This window comes from Diachasmimorpha longicaudata, chromosome 7, assembly GCF_034640455.1.
Source record: "Diachasmimorpha longicaudata isolate KC_UGA_2023 chromosome 7, iyDiaLong2, whole genome shotgun sequence".
Taxonomy (NCBI): Eukaryota; Metazoa; Arthropoda; class Insecta; order Hymenoptera; family Braconidae; genus Diachasmimorpha; species Diachasmimorpha longicaudata.
Genome location: NC_087231.1, coordinates 2,501,122 through 2,514,586, shown reverse-complemented (window position 1 = coordinate 2,514,586; position 13,465 = coordinate 2,501,122). Strand labels below are relative to the sequence as shown.

General features: G+C 37.4%; 1 protein-coding gene across 2 annotated transcripts in view; it reads left to right on the top strand.

The window, feature by feature from the left end:
* Nucleotides 1–13,465, top strand: part of LOC135164715 (COUP transcription factor 2) — an 84,755-nt gene that overhangs the window by 29,454 nt on the left and 41,836 nt on the right. The window lies entirely within an intron of this gene.

Below are 13,465 nucleotides of genomic sequence, written 5' to 3'. Positions count from 1 at the left end.
GAATCGTAATCATATAGTTTTAATTGTAGCTTTTACCGAACAATTTGTTTTCTGCTGAAGATCCTCCAGAAATCGTAATAAGAATTCCAATTGATATTTTCAGAACATAATCTACATTTTACTTCAAACAATATTCTTTACAAATCTCTTTCAAACATATCCCGCGTCGAGAAATCATTATCTTCCAAAGATCTTCCACAATTGTTCAGAATACTCATCGAAGATGTTCCAAAGACAATATTTTCATCACAATATGTTCTGAAATTGACTTTGCATCATCAACCAAAAATTGTCTTCCAAAGATCTTCCAATAAATCTTTTGGGATCTCCAAGGAGATCTCCTGCACATCTGATAAATCTTCTAAACATTTCTGAAACATCATCGGCAGACTCAAATTTTTCTGCCCGAGATATCTTTAAACCGAACACTGTCTTCCGAAGCTCTTCCAAAGAATCCTTTTTGATCACCAGACATATCATCCGGAGAACTTTAGATGATTCAACCGAAGAATTCTGCAAGGTCTTCAGATCTTCATAGTCAATTATCGCGTTCCTGAGGAATCTTATCTTAAACGTGTTCCGAGTGTCCTAAACACTCAAGCCTGAACAATCGGACCTCCTGTTCTACTATTTTCAATGAAACGACTGTCGATAATGACAAATGCAGGCGCGTGCTGTGTCTCAAATCCTCAAAACGGAAATTCCTGCTCTCCATTGATAATTTTTTATTCATTGAAATATTCAACCATTTTGTAATCTACATCATTCCAAGAATATTGCCTTGATAAGCGGTATTTGGATGTTCAATTTAAATACACCGGGAGAGACTTCGAGGAGGATCGGGGGAGATTCACAAGGAAATTACGGGCAAGCTAAAACGATGGGGGGTAGACGGTGGAACGGGGCTGGGGTGAAGAGGCCGAACGTGTTTCATGGGGCCTGGTAGTAGTTGGGTAAAGATTTAATTGCGGATTGCAAGGCCCAGTGCCGCGGAACAGCCCGTGGATACTTTCTCACGCCTCTCTTCCTCACCCAATCTCTGTCTCTTTTACTCTTTCATTCTTTTCTCGCTACACATATGGATAACTGAGGTGTATTCACTCGCACTTCACTTGACTCTAGTTCTCTCACTCTCTTTCTCTCTCTCTACACACATGTTCCTTTTTCTTTCGTGTAACTTCTTCCCTATATCCTCCTTCCTCACATCATGCGATAATAATCTCGCCTGGTCATTTTTGTTTTTGATTGATCTTTTTTTCTACCATCAGTCACATCATCACCGCATAGGCCAGATCAATTTTACATCGATACAAATAGTTCAACTATTGTTGAGATTTGGTAATATGTTGTGATGGACACTATTCGGAATTCCTCTAGAAATTTTTGCTTGAAAATATGAAAATTTTTAGGACCGAATACGTTACAGGAAATTTTCATCAGTCAATTTTTTTAAATAACTTACCCAATTTTATTGAATGAAAATTATTAACATCCAAAAAAAACAGGCCCTTTTCCTTGGTAAATTTTACCGACTTGAAAATTTAAATTAAGGAAACATGTCATGTAAATTATTTTCGAAAATTGAATGATGATTCATCATAAAAACTTGACTTCATTGAAGATTGAAAAGGATTTTCCATTCCATTCCATCAGAGAATTAACCTAACCGTTCAAGTTTTGAGAAGTGACAGCTCAAATGCATCTTTTACATAAATTATAAAGAGTTTCTAATAGAAGAATGAACAGCTTCACGTGAATTTGAAAAATTTTTCAATTTACAAATGACTTGATTTACAATATTACGAGAAGAAAATATTCTTAGGATTATGTTTGTACCAATATAGGTTTCAGTTTTAGGCTCTTTCATGATTAATTATTAAGAAATTCAATTTTGACCGACAGTCGGCCCATACTCAGCTCATAGTCGGCAATTCATGGCCCAAGGTCAGTGGTTACCACTTTAATAGGACGATTTATTTATTCCAAACGAAATTGTATCTATATTTATAGTATTTTAGTTGACTATCAACGACTGAACATTGAGAGGAACCAAATGAACCCCAACCTATAACCAAAATCCATTCGCAGTCCTTCAATAACATTGAATTCCAATCCTGTGCCTCAGCACATTACCAATTTTCATCCAGTTCCGGACAGTCAGTTCTAGATCAGTTGTAGATCTTCACTGACAGGCTTATAATGAAGTCAAAATAAGTTTTTACTACCCTGGATACCCACTCCACATAATTACCACTCGTAACCGTGTCCCCCACTCCTAAAACCGAAGAAAAAAGGCACGGTGATTTCAGTATAGTGAGTCTTAGCTGGAGGCAATTGTTAATTTCAACCTTGGGTTAATTGAACATGATCCAAGATGAGCATACAAAATAGTAGTTGACGCTTCAATAAAATAATTCCCGATTTTTTTGTTGCACTAGAAATTGAAATCATGAGTGGCACAGGTACGTATAGTAATAAGGCGTAAGCAATTGTTCAATTTGATGGAACAATTGTTTAACTAGATAAATTATGCGTTATCTATTATATATTATATATTATATGGTACATACGTAACTCATGATTCTAATACAACTCTAAGCTTTAGTCTAAGGCAAATGAATCCATAACGAAAAACGTTCTACTGTCCTACTCTAAAAAACGGGTGAACATTTATCGAATCGAATCAAAACTCTCGGTATTTGAAGCCTGAAATCTGTCACACTCGTTCCACACTGTCCATTGGTCACGACTTAGACCCATCTCCACTCATACCTCATGTGCGCGCGCAAGGAGTGGCGCGCTCAGTCTCCTGTTTTTAAATAACGGCCTCCATTACTTGATTCACATTTTCCCTAAATAATAAATTTTTGAGTGGTCACCAAAGGGCGGAATGAATAAAAATTATTGAATGTTTGTAAAGTTCCTAAGCCTGTGGATGAATTGGGTGGGCGGGCAAGCGCAGGCTTTCTCAACTTGAGGCGTTTGCGCGCGTCCGTACTCGCGTCCGCGCACAAGTCAGGTATTTCTCTTTCTCTTTCTTTCTCTTCCTCGCTCTCTCCTTTTTTTGGCACATGGAAGTGCCCCTGCAAAGAATCTACCAAGGATTCCTCGATATTAACCTACACATATGAGCAGACGAGATGCATGGAAAGACGAAGGAAGAGAAAAGTCGAAGGGAAGAACGAAGAAGCGGTTGAGAGGGTAAGCGCTACATTAGATGGCGAATGGCGATAAGGAGTGGCGAGAGTAGTGGGGGTTGAGGGGGGAGGGAGGGGAGTCGAGTGTCGGTGGTCCGAGGTCAGCGAGGTGCATGACCTTACCTGGAGGCCCCTTCCTTCCGTGCACGCGGGCCTGGCCTAGAGGCAACCATGCAGGCCGCTCTCCGCAGACAGGATGCGCCTGAGATTAGTCCGTTGTGATACTCTCCCGGCACGCACTTGCACCAACCGATCTCTTCAAAAATTATTAATTTCACTATTGGAAATGGGATATATAAATGAATACTAAACGCACTCGATTAAACTTTATTTCTTTTATTTATTTTAAATGGCACGAGGAGGAGACGTCTGTATTCTACGCTTCTCTCTAGGAGATTAAAAGCTACTTATAAAAACCAAAGGAAAATTCCTCGACTAATGAAAGAATCTTCTGATTTTTCTTTCTCTGAAAATATTGTTTATGTTTATGGAGACTCTCGGGTGATTCTGTCGCTGTCTATGTCCATTCGCTTTTGTAACCGCCATTTGAAAAAGTAAACGCAACGCAACGCAATGATCCAATATCCAAACAATTTTATTTGTAATTTTTTGGCTGATTTGATGACCCAATTTGAGAATTGTTGTTTGGTATGCGGTGGAGAATATCTGCAGTTCGAAGATCTTGTAGAAATCTTCAGGAGAATGATGGAACGATGTTTAAAGAAATATTTTCGAGTGGTTCGATAATTATTCTGAAGAATTTTGGAAGATCCTCATGGATTTCCAAAATTCTTGAAATTTATTAGATATTGCGAGAATGTAGGAGATTGAAGACAGATCATTACCTTTCTAGTTTATGTCTTTATAGAAAAACGGTTCTGGATGGAAAACAGTTTTAAGATTATGAGAGCACTAGGTGCGAACCTCAACCGGGATTAATTACAAAAATTTTTAATCTGCTTACACGGAGAGAAATATTACGTACAAACTGCGAAACTCAAGGTCACTTACTGCTTGGTATGTATGGACAACAATTAACCGTCTGTCCATAGATGTGTTTAGTCCATATCAGTATTTGATGGTTTTTCTCCGAGCAGTACCAAAATGTTTAGAATAGTTTTAATAAACAGAAACAGAGAAGGAACAGAAAGAAATGGATAAACAAGGGCCTTTTGTGAAACGGGTCCAGTGTGTGAAAACTTTGGTCACTAGGAGTCAGTTGCTCTGGAGACATCATAGGAAAACGATATACCTTCTACGTGCAATAAATCAAGGATTTAATTTCATAGTAAAATCGTTTTCATATTATTTAGATAATTCCTGTTCATAATCCAAAGGAAGTGACTAAGATTCAAGTGATGGGTAAGTCAAGTTCATGAGTCTGAAAAAATTTTGTAACAGTTTCACAGAATTTTCTACCACAAAAAAAGTCATTTTAGGAAGTTTAATACTTCTTACGGAACTGACGCGTAATTTTTACGGCCCAGGATACGTAAGTTTTCATGAACCGGCGGGCTATCCCTTCGTCGTAAGTCATCGGGCGTTTTCGGGTCGTCTAGTCTAGGTGGAGGGGGAAAACTGATAGCCGAGTTTATTAGATCGAAGTGATATTGTGCGGCGTGCCAAAAAAGTGTTGAAGTTATTAGAATAGGAATAGCTTTTTAAATATATTCAGAGGTTTTTTCCATGTATGATAAATTTTTCTCGCTTATTATTCATTTTCTACTAATAAAAACAAAATTATCGTTCATTCTCCTTCACAATTTCCATTGCATATGATGTCGCTCTCCGCGCAGAAAAATTTTTGACTGCCGAAGATCTTTCATAAATATACAGAAGACTGACCGAAAGATCTTCGGAAGATCTCGCTTCCAAAGAATCTTTGTGGATTATCACGCAGTTCTTCCGAGAATCTTTTGATGCTTTTTCTGAAGCATTCTAGAAGATCTCGGTGTGAAATCGTGTGGACAACAATTTACTAAAACGAGTCAGAAAAAAAATTGTTTATTTCGATACAAGTGTGACGAAATGTTAACGAACCTGAGGTTGCCAATCATACGAGTTCAAACACTTTGTAACACGTGTATTTGAACTATGTTTTTTGTTAGTAATGTTACGTTCAGCGAGTGGCGGGCTGTACTATTATTCGTCTAATAGTAAACGCAGTTTTTTCGGAAAAAAAAATGTTTGCGCCATACTATTCTAAAATGCTTCATGGATGATGTAATTGCATAATTCAGTGATGAATGAAATGAGGGTACGTGTAACGGTCGTTTTTACCCTCACGGTTCCTCTTTTGCTCTACCTTCCTCCTACTTCAAATCGAGTATAATTCAATTTCCTCTCATTCCCCTTCTCCCTCTTCCCCTCGCTTGCAATACCATATTCGCCGTGAGCCAGTGAAAACCCTCAATCTGAGGGAAAACTTTTGGGTCAGATGCAGCTGTCTCTTTCGCGACACTCCCGATCAACAATTAGGCCAGTCGAATTGGACTTTGATTACCTGAAGGTCTGGCAGACTGAAATGACACCGAAGTGTCGAAAAAAGTTCCACGATCATTATATCGTAAATGTGCATACACACGCGCAACAGAAATATTCTCAATTGATTGAAAACAAATGAAAAAATTGGGACAAAACCCCGCAAAGACTTACGGTGGATTAATTTGTTTAAGCCTACGAAAAAGGTCAAAATACTCAGAGTTTGGGTTAGCATAATTCAGAAAACTTCAAGTCCAAGTAATGTTTCTGAGCTTACTATTATTGTGCCATCAATTTTTAACAGGATTTGGAATAAAAGGACCCTAATAATCAGTTGATCACCTATACGCAACCTTCCCGTTGCGCGCGCTGCTCATGGCTATACGCGCATGCGCTGTCTGATCAGCTTATTATTTGGATCCCAACAGTGTGAAAAAAATAATTAAAAAATCCCAGTAGGCTGAGAAACATCGTTTGAACTTGAAATTTGAAGAATCAGATCAACCCGACGTCTGAATATTATTATCTTTTCGATAGGATCAGACAAATTAGCTCAATTTGAGTTATTGGCGTTCCCGCCAATTTTTTTATTAGCTATTAATTAATTAAGGATATTTCTGCAGAACGTGTGCATGCACATTTTTGATATCATGATCAGGACCATTTTTTCTACATTTGAATGTCATTTTAGCCAGCCAGGACTTTTTGGGTGGTACAGGGTATATAACACGAGTTTTGTTTTATGTGTTTTACTATGTGAAATCGAAAAATTAGAGACGCTAGAGGGGGAAATCAACGGTCGATAATCGAACTTACTGTACTTGTCATCTCAGTCTGACACTCTACTCTTTGTGTCGTCACTTCCTTTAAATTAATTAATTACGCATTATTTGTAATTTATCTTTTTAATTAAATACAAAGAAGTTTATCATCTGCGCCAGACGTGTCTGCGTCTCTACTATTCTATTTCATGTCCTTGCCGAACGCTTAAAACAAAATACCATTTTGACGATTGAAGAAAAATTCAGGACCGAATAAAAAGAGAAATAGGAATGAATACCTGCGATAGTCCTAGCATAGAGATACACGTATGTGGGATGAGAAAAGGAACTGTGAAGGTTCGTCTAGAACTCAGAGAGGGCACTTCGAAGATGCCCAGTAAATAACCCTAATTTCATCCTCGACAACCCGCATTTGAGGGAGTCATTATCCAAGAGTCGGCCCTCTGAGATATGTATATGCCTTCAATTTTCCTTTAGTGCTTTGTTTGGTGTATCTTTTTGTCATTACAAATTGAAAGAGGATGTAGCGTGCGCGTATAAATATTATTTATAATTAGCTTGGGAATTTTTTTAATTAGAAGCTTTAATTTTATAATTAGAAGTTCAGGGCTGTTTTGCAGTGAATCTTGGCGCAGAAAAATTGTTTGGAGAAGATCCCCCCACAATTCGTCGAAAGAATAATCGAAAGATATGCACAAGATCTCCCTCGTGATCTAAAGAGATGGTTTATTCTTTATACTTATTTTACATCACTTCGGGTCATGATAACTATGTGGGGATGGATTAAGACTTCAAAAATGGTTAGATCTCCATTGTATCCGACCAGGAATCGAACCTCGACTCTATCCGCTGTGAGACAGCGGCCTTACGCACTGCGTTAGACAACTGGACTTAAGGAGATGATTTGGATGATTTTCGAAAGACAACATTTTTTTCTGAAGATTTTCGGAATTTGACTTTGAAAAATATTCTTAAAAAATTCTTCCCAATATATCTGCAAACAAAAATTGTCTTCTGAAAATCGTCGAACGAATATTTAGGGTCTTCAGACGGATCTTCTGAAGATTTCTTTTCAGAAATTTTCAAGATCTTTCGATCTTCGACAGACGGAAATTTTTCTGCACGTATTACAATTTACATATATTGACAAGTGTCACATTCATCCTTATCCTATAAAGGAAGTGCCGCAAATTGCTAATCGAACATGGCGGATTTCATGGAGATAATCGATTCTGTCGTAGTCATTATGGATCATTTCACAATAGATAATCGATTTTTGGAAAAGCACAGGTAAAACAAACATGAACACCGCGGCCGCGGTGGTGCTAGGATAGAAGATACATGACATTTAAAGTCGATTAATCGAAAATGGCAGACATAATCGAAACATAGCGGTTGACACACGAAATAGGCGCCGCCTAGCGGCCGTCCATCGAACTAGTCCGTCAGATATAAAAAGCGACACGAGTCACTAATCGAACGTGGCAGATTTCACGGAGATAATCGATTGTATCTAGTCATAATCGATCATTTGACAATCGATAATCGATTAGTGGAAAAGGAACGGCAAAACAGACATCAACGCCGCAGCCGCTTGCGCTCAATTTTGAGTCATGTTTAATTGATAATAAATAATTGATTTGATAAACCTACAGACAGTACAGTGTCGTCTGAGAAAATCCAGGATTCAACAGTAACAAAAGATTGAAAACTAAAAAAAATTTTTATAATCAGAAAAATAAGAATAATTATATGCTTAATACGAAAGTTACAGCGGAGGACACTTTAACGGAAAAATCGTAATCACCATTTTTCTCAATAAAAAATGATTAGGTTGAGAACCCCGGGCCTAGTGGGTGGAGCAATCCTGTGATTGTCGAATTCAAACTCGAAAAACTTGCTAGGGGTGCGCACCACAGTAAATGGGAATAGCAACTTTTGACCGAAATTTCACGCTCATTTCACCGTCAAAATTAGAGCAGTTATGGGACATCGTGTATATGTGGATACCATGAATTCTATTACACATAATGGATTAATTTAATCAGAGTCGGTAATTTAGAACAACTAGGGTAGAAACCTTGACTGATCGACGAATTTGGCGCACTAATCGTGCTTTACTAGACGAATAAAAAACAATCAAATCAAAAACTCGACTAGAGATAAATCCACTTATCTCGAGCTACGAATAATTACATGTGACATATTGAATTTTTGGCGGGAACTTATATTTGTATAATTACCATATATTTCGTATATGGAGAATTTTCAATACGATTATCTCAACAGTTTATGGTAGGTAAACCGGATTTAATTTCAATTGAAGTGTGCAAGTAAATGGATATTTGTTCTCAGACAGTTTTCGTTTGTATAATTGGCACATCAGCTGGCTACGAACCTTGGTCTATCTGAGTTGCTCACAGTGGTGAACAGCTGGCCGCATTTACGTGCGAACTTTCACATTCTGATTGCGCGTTCCATGACTCCATCTTTCTCCAGACCATGAGGGCTCTCTATCTAGGATATGGATATACATATATGAGAATCTGTACAGTGGTGGTCGACGCTTAAAATGTGATTATCTTGCCTTATCTGTTTCTATCTTGTTCTCTCTTTATATTCCTTATGTCTCCTTGAGCTTAGAGAATAAAAAAATCTTAAAGGCCCACGCTAAAGGAAAGGGGGGATCCCAAAGCACGTACTGAAGAAATGTATTCTGGTTACGGGACCTTGCACCTCTGAATATGCATCCAATACATTGAAAACAGTTTATATACACTTGACTCGTGCTAATATCGTGCTCTTTTAACCTCACAAATGACCCCACTATGTTGATGACCGTATTCTGGATTTTAAAGTCAATTTAATGAAATGACAGGGGATAGTATTGATGCTATTATCTGTATAGGGGCAGTGACGATGGAAATATATGGAGATAAATTTCTGAGACGAATTGTGGCGGTGATTAAAATCGTGGTTGGGATGAAATTTGAGTGCCAGCATTGGGGTTTTTTTATTTGCGTAAATGTGAATTTGTCTCGATCTTCCGCGAAATTTTTCCAGAAATGCTGAGAAATTTTACGATAATGATTGTATTTGGTGTTAGTAGATTCGATTTTAAATTGTACAATCTATAAGAAATTGATTCTCCCGCCATCTTATTGTGTACTATGGATAGGATAAGTAACAGAAAAATATTCATCATTAATATGTGCAGTGAATGTCTTATCGATGATGGAAAATTTTGGAATAAAATTCCATTAAAAAGACTTCTGGTGAAGGATTTTTAGAAATGGCTTCATCTGTGATAATTTTAACAATTCAGTAGATTTGTAGTCCTGCTTGCTCCTTCACTCGTTGTTGATTCACTTTATCTTTGGTATCTTTGAAATAACTCTGCTCCATCAATTACTAATTCTTATGAACTATTTTATCAAATTAGTCAGGACTCATCAAACAAATTGAAGAGTAAGGATGTTATTATGGAATGAAAGCGTTCAAAACAATGTCAGGGGCGTACGAAGTAATGAGAGGTTGGGTCCTTCTGGCCATCAGGGACGCAAGTACATCGATCTTGCAATTGATTTTAGAACATGGACTACACGTGTTGAAGATGAACGTCTTCGAACTTTTTAGTCTATTTACAGTAAATAATAGACCCGTAAAAAATCTATTTTTTCTCAATCGTGTCATCGAAAATCGAATATGCTAGGATCAACTACAAAATGTACTTGAATAAAGTATAACAGCAGTTGGGAGAGCAAGCGATGCATAATCGGAATGTCCTGGGTTGAAATCGCGGTCTGGGCTATTCATTTTTTCCGTAAAATTTTCTTGTAAAATTGTATCGAGAATAATCCTGACTTGTACTGTACCTAATCCAAAATCCTATTCAACAGTTTCCTGTGATGTCACAAGATGTGAAACGGTATATAAAATTTCCTGTCCTATTGATGTCTGTATATATATTCAATATTGCACTATAATTGCAATATTTTTTATCTGATGATCATATTTCCCACACGACTTGCTCTAGTAATATTTTGTACAGCAATATTTTAATATTTTGTCCAATAACACTTTTGTATAAAATTTAGAGTCGTCATCAAACCTCCATTATCGGTTCTATCACTATAAATAATGAAAAATACTGATCAGGTACCGAAAAAAGCCTTCCCTTATTAAACCGTTCGCGGTCAAATTATGATCCTATTACTATCCACCTGAACTCAGCTCAATATCAATAGGATTACCCTAACCAGATGAGATGGTGTTTGGATCCAATTATCCCAGTGACTAATTGATTGAGTTTTATTGAAGCGTTACTAATCGTGAGAGACCCCAGATCTTCTTATCGCAAACTAAATTTCCACTCGATTAGGTATCAAAAGTAAAGCTTGAAGTTTGCAATAGAAGGAAGTCTAAGTGCAAGCCACGTTAATAGCAATGAACTGCTATGCAAACCAAGGTCAATTAAAATATCCTGACCAAATTATTGCCTCGACAGAGTGACAGTTCCTGTGAAGGTGTAGCAAGTGTGGAGAATCTGGTCATAAGGCCCTCACACGGTGTGCCTTCCACCGTGTGAGGGTCAATGCCACTAAGTCCAAGGTGAAAGATGATTTTGATGGCTACATCAGTTCACTCGATTTTTATGATGAATGTTAAAAATTTTTATTTTTCATCGATTTCCGTGGAAGCTCGTTTTCCCATCGCTCCTTCCCATGAGATTCTTTTTTTTCGGTCTTATTCCCCATCAACTGGAGTCTGGAACCTGGAGTCGGAGAATGCTGCGATGACGATCAAGACTTTAAACGATTAGATCACGCCATTCTACCCGATCAGATATTGCAGTCGGAAATTTTCACACGTGAGCAACAAACTGACTCACTGCATCAAACCATCGGGCATAAAGTTTGATGTTTCAAATAAATGAAAGTATGTTTAATTTAATTTTTTTCATAAACATTTTATTGAAGGGTTGCATGGAACGAACAGTTAATAACAGGAGTAATGACGGTGATGATAGATTTCAGCTAGAAGAAAGAAAGTCGCTTGAAAATAAATCGATTTATTTAATAAATAAATAAATTTAATAAAATTATCAGTGTCCGTGCGGACATTTGATTCAGGAGTTGACTCCGTAACCCTCCGCCACTCCCTAGAAACAAAAATTTCTCTTAAATGAAATATGCAAATCCAATGAGTTCTCCAATGCGTTCTCGCTCAAAGCAATTACCAAATTCTGGAAAGAATGTTAATTTTAAATCTTGATTTTACCAGTGGGTTCCCTATAGATCGTAGATAATGACATATTCGTCTGAAAATGAGTAATTATTCCATTGAAAAGATGGTATTGCATGCGATTGTATTGACGTCGCCTACAATAAGTTTTCAGATTGACAGAATGCGATGCATTCAAATAACAATTTAAATGTAATGTGAAATATTTAGGGAATCCAAAGAAATATTCGATAAATTTGAAACCCCATATGTGATCGAATCATGAGGTTTCTGTCTAGAGCCCTCAGAATCATGGAATGAAGCATACAGTTCAATGTCGCAATCCCTTAAAAGCCCCAGATATTTCGTATCGTCCAGGACTTATTCTGCTGGTACTACTGTCAATAGTCAAAACTGACTTATCTCGTTTTATCACTTGGCTACTCAATTATATGATAGGAAAAAATTATCCTTTTCCTTTTGTAAAAAGGACATACATCTCAAATCTCGAATCAAATCGAACATATCGAAACTCCTGTATTTTCCAAGTCGTCTTACAGCTTCAAGACATTTAAAATTTTGCATGCTGCCTACAAGTGGGAAATAGATCAGCTGTGAATATATCAGCAATTTTTAAAGATCCATGTTTACGAAATGATGACGTGTTCAACGTCATACGCGATTACTTCAGGATCATTTTGGTATAATTATTTTGAGGTTAACTATTACATTGACTTTTTATATCCATATAATTCAACTGCTCTACTCATACAGTAGTTAAAATAAGGTGCGCTCACCACAAATGTGACTTAAATAAAAAATATCACAACAATTAAGATTAACCAAATCGCGCTCGGTGGCGCGCGGCTATGTCTCGTCTCTTAAAAAAATATGTAATATTTTGTGTCACATAGATAATCTGCACTTATCAAACTATATTATATTAGTATATTTCGATACAACTGCGACGGGGTGGTAACGAGTGTGAAGTTGGCTGCCAATCAGACGTGTTAAAACCCCCCGTCCCACGTGTATCCGAACCATACTTTTTATTAGTGATGTTACGTTCAGTGAGAAAAGGGCCTTTTCGTTTACTAGTAAACAAGAAGGCTCTTTTCGACACGGGCTGAACGTAGTAACAGTGACAAAAATGATCTATAATATATTGTATATCACTGCAAACCATGCGAATTTTTAATAGAAAAAAAAATGAGTTTCTGTTCGAAACGCGCGCCTCATACGCCAGTACACGAAATTATCCATTGAAACCCAATAGCTAATTAATTATAAAAAAACATGATACTATATTCAAGAGCCAATTTGTTGTGTCTCATTTAAGACGGATTTTATATATTTTTAAGTCTTCCTGAATTAGCCAAATTCTTCCAAAGGTTCGAACTTGGTATGTTTGTTTTTCCCTAAAATAAAACATGCCTAATATAGGAAGAGTTTTAAGATATATGAGATTTTCATGTCTTATTCAGGATCATTTGGACGCAGCATGCCAAACCTAATTCGCAGGTCCTATAGACAAGCGGACTCCGTTTTCGCGAGTCTCTATTCCGAAAGTTCTCTCCTGGCGCTGATGTATTTTACACAGGCCGGGTTTACTGCGGGTACGAAAGGCCACCTTGGTCTCGTTCTCGTTCCTCTGCCCCCTCCCGTATGAACATATAGTCTCTTATGTACCTTCGCCTCGAGCAGAAACCGTGGGAATCTCAGGCGGACCCGCGTCGGGCTTTCTTCTGGACGCGCGTAACCTTGTAACCTCTTTCAACCTCG